A 7,590-nucleotide genomic window follows, 5' to 3' on the forward strand; every position below is an offset into this window, starting at 1 on the left:
GATGTTTGCCCGCTCGAACCCGCGTGTGCGGGGCCTTTACTCGGGATACTTGAAACGCATCCTGGCAGCTTCCCACAGACTGCGAGTGTGCTATTTGGCAATCTGTGCTGTGCGATTGGAGACCAGTTCAGAGCGCACCCTGCCTGGTTCTGACCAATCAACTGATCAGACAGGAAGCAGCAAGAGAGGAATATCAAGTGCATCGTTTCCCGCCTCCACCTTTCTAATGTCCTTGATTCGACATATTGGGAGTCCTTCTTGAGTAATCAAAGACTTGCAGCTACAGGAGCACGCTGACATTTATGATACGATCATTCCCACCCCCTCTGATACCGATTAGACATCTTCACATGATTATGCAAACGCTCACCAAGCACAGGATGAAGTTGAGTACTACGAGGGAAGAAATGCCGCCAGGACACTCTTTCTGAATGTGCAACCGTCAAGAGCAATCGTGCACATACTGTACAAACGGGCGCGCGCACTCGCGCGCTCGCTCGCTGTTGAAAATAGAACGGCTCGGTGTGAATGAGTTCGGAAATAGCTTGCGCTTGAAAGGCGCTTGGCTGGCGATGCCCGGGCCCGATTCTCTTCCTCCTCAAGTGACATCTCATTTGCCACATTTTGTTGATGTACCTCGTTATAGCGATGCGGGCATGACGCCTCTTCGGTTTCTTGCAGCCAGTGGCCCCCGCTGCAAAGATTGTGTGTCGGATTTCAAGTTCAAGTTCAAGTCAACTTAATTGTCAAATGTACCCTCCGTGCGATGCGTTGTGGGTCTGCCGCAACAACATCAAGAGCCCGGAGGAGGATTGGGTGCAGCTGAGAGGACGCCGAAAACATTTGCGACTCGCTACTTTATAGGACAAAAGAGTATTTCTTGAATTCCAGGATTACTGTCATGAACTTGACTTTGGAGTCAGCCAATCCTCCACGCAGCGTCTCCAGTTGGTCCAGAATGCTGCTGCTGATCTCTTGATCGGTACTCGTAAGAGGGAGCACATGACTCGTACTTCAAGCAACCCTTCACTGGCTCCCGATACATTTTCAAGTTGTTTTGAGGATGCTCTGATTTGTTTTCCAATCTTGAAATGGCCTGGCTCCACCTTTCCTCTCTGAGCTCCTCCACCACTACGCCTCAGGTCTGCAGACCAGATGCTGTTCGAGGCACCGGGAACTAAGCGGAGGCTCAGAGGGGATCGAGCCTTTTCCGTTGGAACGGACACTTGGCCATTTCGGTTTGATGCGGACATTTCAGGTGAATTCTTGCGCTCAAAAGTTGAATTTAAGGAATTGGACTTCCTGATTGTTGAACATTTTGTCTTGCATCCAAGACTTGATCATTTCCAAATTGGAGGTCAGCATTCTGGACCGAGCCTGAGGTCGGGCGCTTTGAAAGCGCTGCGGGAGAAGCCTTTTATGTGCAATGAAAAAAACGTGACACAAACGCACAATGATGTCACAGCGCGCCCTGGTGTGTACGACGCAAGACAAATGTTGCTCATAAAGTTGGAATGTCTTTTTCGGTGCCTTTTCCGCTCGGCCTGCAAATGCGGAGCAGCTGTTCCTCGCGCCGCTTCAACTTGAATGTATGTCACACTGCATGCGAGTGAAGCCGTCTGACTTTCAACTTTGTCGCTTGTGGGCGGCGCTAGATTCCGTTATGTGCTATTCGTTTAGGTTTTGGTGGATTTTGCTTTGACGTGAACTTGGTTTTTGTGTCTTTGTTGGTTTTGGGAACTAAAGGAGATGCGTGCGTGCGTGTGTGTGTGTGTGTGTGTGTGTGTGTGTGTGTGTGTGTGTGTGTGTTACAGTTGAAAGTGAGTTGGTGAGGGAATGCAACAGCAGTGCACGGCTGAAAGCACAGCAAGCCAAAGACTGGCGCGGTTTGTTTGACTGCGTTTTCCCATGCGGATCAGGCTGCGGAGGTCTCGTATGTCCCGGTGAGCCCAGTGCACCGCCGCTGCCCTGTAGACGAGGTGACCCGGCCTGCCTCAGCTGCGCAAATAAAAGCAAGAGCTTTCCATGCCCCGTTCCCACGTTGGAGTTGCCGTGTTTGTGCTTGGCCACCTGTACGCCGAGAGATCAGGGTCAGGTTTTGACAACGTCGGTGGATGTCGGCTAACGCCTTTGCTTGAAAGGGGATGGAAACGGCAGAAAAATAAATTGACTTTAAGAAAAAAAAAAAAAAAAGCTGATTGGCAATTTAAAAATGGCGAAAAGGCCGCACGGCTCCGGGAGTGAAGCGCTAATTGGGAGCTTCGGACGGAAAGCGTCGACGCACGCAGCCCCTTTTGGACATGGCACGGGAGACTGCGGCAAATGTTCAAATGTCATCTTCATCGAGGCAAATAATCTTTGTCGAGGTTGCGGCGAGGTCAGGAAGACGGGGGGGGGGGGGCTATCTTTAGCGCTCGCTAATGGAATAGCGGTGAGGGACTTGGATGCAGTCGGAGCCTTGAGGAAGCGTTTGCTGGAAATTCAAAAAGAGAACCGGGCTGTCGGTGCAGCGCAAGGGCATGCGCGTGTTTGGAATCGGCTCTACGCGACGAGAGAAAGAAGACTCTGCTATTTGAGATCTAAACCAGCAGTGCTGTCACTTTCACTTAGTAAGTCAGAAACGAAGCCAATTCTCAGTCAAACGGCCGCAGGGCAGCAAGCGATCGCGGGGGGGGGAGAACGAAAAGCAACCCAAAATGAAAGTGCAAAACTTCATTATTTGGCTCTCCCTCCTAACTTCCGCAAGCTTTGCTTCCGCGGGGACGAGGCCCCAACGTGGGTTCTTGGCCCGGGCGCACGTTTCCCTCTCCCGTCTTGTCTGTTTTCATCATCGCCACCTGGAAGCACAAATGCGCCTCCTTATGTAACGTCGTTGGCCGCTGCGCCGCGCTCATCAAGCGTGTCAGCCTCTTGACCCGCCCACTCAGCCTTTCCATCCATGCGCAGTAATACAATCCAATCCAATACATCCTGATTTAAAAAAACGCTTTCACAACAGCTGCGGCTGGAACAAAGGAAAACAAAGGAAAAGAAATCAGGCCGCGTGCTGGTGCTGCTCAAGCTTCCGAGCACATTCGTGCCGTTTGCCTGGAAAAGAAAAGCAAAAGAGGCCCACTTCTGACTTTGACCGCGTCGTCCGCCGCTCTCCTCCGACTGCCTGAGGTCTACGAAAGGAAGAAGACAAGCATGCGGCGCCCAAGATGGCTTCCCGCGCTCTCTTCCTGATGATGATCGATCTGTTTGTCACAGGGTCTGCCCATTGATCTTTTGCAATGTTGTTCCTCACTAAATCAAGTCGCTTTTGACAACAACAAAAAATAATAATAACAATGGAAACCTTCTCCATGCCTGGCCCCAATTGACAGAATGGTACGGCTCAAGATGCTATTGATTCCGCGCCATCAATTTGGTTATCTTCTATGCTGCCGGTAAACAATGTCGGAGACAGAAAAAGCCTTGATGAACGGGCTCTCGCCTCCTTTTTTCCAACCTCAACTGTTTCATTTCATGAAAATTTGACACCACCTATCACGGTCGACGTTCCCACCAAATTTCGTGTCAATTGGTAAAACTAGAGGGCGGGGCTAAAATGCGTTCTTGTAGGAAAGGACACGCTTTGGTCTGGGATGCCACTCCCCATCGGAGATCATCTGCGGGAATGGGTCAATGCGTGAGCCCTGTCGTTCAGCTAAAATGGCCGTATCACCCCAAGACGGCCAACTTCCTGTTCCCCTTTCCCCGATGCCTGTTGCGATCGACGTGTCCACCCAACTTCACGTCGATCGGCCCGACTGCTCGCAGGGACTTTGTTTTCCTACTGTGCGGTTTCAGATACCTGCTTCTGATTGGAGCCCACTTGAACAAAATGCCTGCCTCTCACCAAAATGGCTGACTGACTTTTCGGTTTTGGTGTTGGTCCTTGAGACTTCTTTCGCGTGTCCTGTTAGGATAAACCTGCGCGCCCGTTTTTTCCACATGTGCTCTTTGTTGTGGAAAGTCAAGGAGCGCTCACACCGTGGAACAAATCTGCTGTATGGAGCATATGGCGCGCTCGGCGCTGTGCTGGTGGCAAGCACGTTGGACAGAAATAGCCCCCAAAGTGAGACACCAAAGTGGAAGCAGAGTACGCATACCGAACACCAGGAATGTCATGAGCGTGCGCAGACGCTGGACCCGAGCGTCGCTGGAAGTCATCCAACCGGGTGAACCGTGAGACGCAATGCCATTCCATGCAGGAAATGGGATTTCCCGATCAAATGAGTGCCGAGTTCAAACGTCAGCACGATGATCAGAGCTCGCCCGAGAGAAGACCAGATCTGGCGACGAGTCCGGTTACACTCTATGAAGTGGAAATGCAGTCGGACGCATTGATGTACACCGTATACGCAAAGTTTCACAGTATACATCACGAATGCGAGCGCGCGTCCTCGGTCGAGGGTGTCGTCGGCCGAAGACGTGGAGAAAATGACGGCAAAGCCGTCCTGAATTTGTGACATCTTTGTCATCGGTGACCCACTTGTAACCCTTCCCCAATTCCTACTGGCCAAATCATAACAACATGACTTCCTTCCTGCGCCGAGCTTTTCCTCAGACCAGGTCGCTAGATAACAAATGTTGCAGCTGCTGTTGTTGATGACTGGCTTCATTAAAAAAAAAAAAGAAAAAAAAGCAGTATTGTTGAGATCCTTCTCCTCTTGGTTTTCATGCGGTTGATGCAACAGTTTTTTTTTGGGGGGGGGGTTCTAAATTTCCCCAGATGGATCAAATAATATTCCCCAGATTCCGTACTGTTTGTTTGATATAAAGGTGTACCTCAGGGATCATTACTAAGCCTTAAGCCATTTCAGAAACGAGCGATGAAATATTCCTATTCCTAACTTGCAATATAGCAAATGGAAATCTTCCCATCGCTCGCTGGCTCAACCTTGGTACCAAATGGATTTTGTGCGCCGATCTTGTTTGTCGTGTATTTCAAATGAACTTTTGCAAATGGAAGGGGAAGCTTCGTTTTAGAAACTCGGGCTACTTCATTGTATTCATTTTGGGCTTGTGTGCAGCATCAACGCTGTCGCGACCTTCTCACGTGGAGCGTTGGAGCTTTTTCGGGTGTTGCGCGTGCCCATTTCCCAAAGCGTTGCTTCTCAACCGTCCTCACCCTGGGCCGCGTCTTTCCCTGTTGCTCGTCAGTCACAGAAGTGAAACCGAAGCATATCATGACTCGGGCTTACGCGTTTCAAGTGGCTTTTAGCGCACTTGATGATGAAACTGGGGATGAACATGACCCCGTGTTGAAAAACAAACGAATCTCTTGGCACCGAGCTCTTCCGTTTCAGGAAATGAGGGCTGCAGACGCAAAGCTTTCCAGAACCCCCTAAACTTTCCAATTCTTTCATCATCATTGGAATCCTTTCTCAAAATGCAGATGTAGCGTTTTGCTGGCTCGACTTGAAATAGAAGTCAGCCCGAAGAGATTTGCAGCCATTTGTGTTGTTGGCATTCCTTTTGTTTCCTCCACTGATTCATCCATCCGAGGTGGCATTGTTTTATCCAGATGCAAAAAATAGCCTGGAATGGTTCGAACCATTCCGTGGCACGATATTAATACATCTGGTCGCGTAAACAAATCTTCGGGCTTCCCGGATCCGGTGCGGTGCCCTTTTGTTCTTCATATTGTGCGGCGCGTAACGTGTTCCTCGGCCCTCCTCGACCCCGAACGCTGGACAGGAAGCGGCGTGACAAAAGGTTCAGTAAACAGATGCCAGGAGGTGCTCAGCTGTTCCGCAAGGCTCAAGTTCAGCGGCCGGGCGCGTGTGCCGTTTCATGCGGACGCTGCAGTTGAAAATGGACTTTTCGTAGGCGGCCGTGCTTCCATCCGGGATTCGTTTGTTTGTATTGCTCTTCGATCACAGGCCGGACATTTCCTCTTGCAGGAGTGGGTGACAAACTGGCTGGTAAAAATGTCCTCCCCAGTCAGGTTACACGCTGGCTGTGTCTGACTTCATCAGCCAAGCGTGAATGGGCAGCCGCACTCAAAGCGCTTCGCACCGTTGGCTCGTTTGCCGACAGGAGCGACTGGGGGGGTTAGTATTTTGCTCAAGGCCGCAACACCCCCCCCTGCGTACAGTTTGTGTGGACAATGCGAAATGGGAATGGGAACAAAACAACAGGTTGGCAACGTAGCGACTTTCTCGCTACATTTGGCGAGTTTTCAGACCCCTCTCGCGACTCTTTTTCCAAAAAAAGCAACTAGCGACAAATCTAGCGAGTTTTTCTGGCGTTATTAAAGACTTTGATGTGAAAGCACATCTCAAGAATCGACAGAGCAAAGTTCGTTTGTAATTCTAAACATATTCAGGACAGATTTTTTTTTTTTTGCTGACCTATTATGTCTCCCACGGCGTCCGTTCCAGCCTACCCGTACGGGGTCAATGATGCAAAATTGGCCACGGCATCATTGAGCGACTTCGAGGACAGTGGCGTCCGTTCCAGCATGCCCGTACGGGGTCAATGATGCAAATTTGGCCACGGCATCATTGAGCGACTTCGAGGACAGCCAATAGCTACTTTCCTTACTGAGAGGTTGACAACACTGGGCGGCCCACAAAAACTGCAAAATGACAGAAGCACGGTGAACCAAATAACACGACGATGCAAAACAACACATTTCCAGGAATTTGGTGAAAACCGAGGGGCCAAACGGGGGCTCCTGCCAGTCTACATTTCTGTCTCGTCCCCTCACTTGACGCCATTCAAGTCATTTTGTGACGGGGAAACGTTGACCGGCGACAACTCTCATTTAAGGCTAATTGGGTTTGCTAATTCGATTATTGATGGCAGGGATCTCCGCTCGACTCGATGACTTGAGGAGCCGGCCAGGAAGACGGCTGCCGCCGCGACTTCCTTCCTCTCTCCGTGGGCTCGGTCGTTTTGACTGCGACTGTGATCGATGGGACTCGAGTGACTCGTCTTCAAAGTAAACAACCGGCTGAGCAGAGGCCGACTGCGGGTCGTCGCTGGCTTGCTGGAGCCAAACTTTTCCTGGCCACACGCCAGTTTCATGGCGCGCCGATGCAAATCAAACAGAAATGAAAACATTGATGAAAGTTCCATCCATCCATTTTCTCATCCGCTTCTCCTTTTTTGGGACAACAGACCCTGAATGCATACATGTGCATATAATATATATATGTATATATTATAGCGCAAGTGATGACGTCTCCGGGAGTGGAGAAGAGCTCCCCCCCCCCGCCCGCACCGCAGCCCGTGTTGACTCGACACGTAGGTGGCTGCTGCTTTTTATACCATCACTCCAAATGTTGTTTTGTGCGAGTTGACTGTCACTTGAAGTGGGCTCCGAGGTCATGTGACTCACTGTTGTGATGACTCATCCGTGCCGACCGCGTTGCGAGCGCACAGGACAAAAGAGCTCGGCCTCCGAGTTGACTCCTATTTTTAGAGCGCCGACCCTCCGTCCTCGAGCGACCACAACGCTCGCCCTTCAGCGCACTGATTGGAAGATGGGCGGCGGGCGTTTTGAGCCCTTTTTGTGGAGAGGCATTTTGTGCCCCCCAAACAACCCCCCGCCCCCCC

This window comes from Hippocampus comes, unplaced genomic scaffold, assembly GCF_001891065.2.
Source record: "Hippocampus comes isolate QL1 unplaced genomic scaffold, H_comes_QL1_v1.1 scaffold242, whole genome shotgun sequence".
NCBI classification, from domain to species: domain Eukaryota; kingdom Metazoa; phylum Chordata; class Actinopteri; order Syngnathiformes; family Syngnathidae; genus Hippocampus; species Hippocampus comes.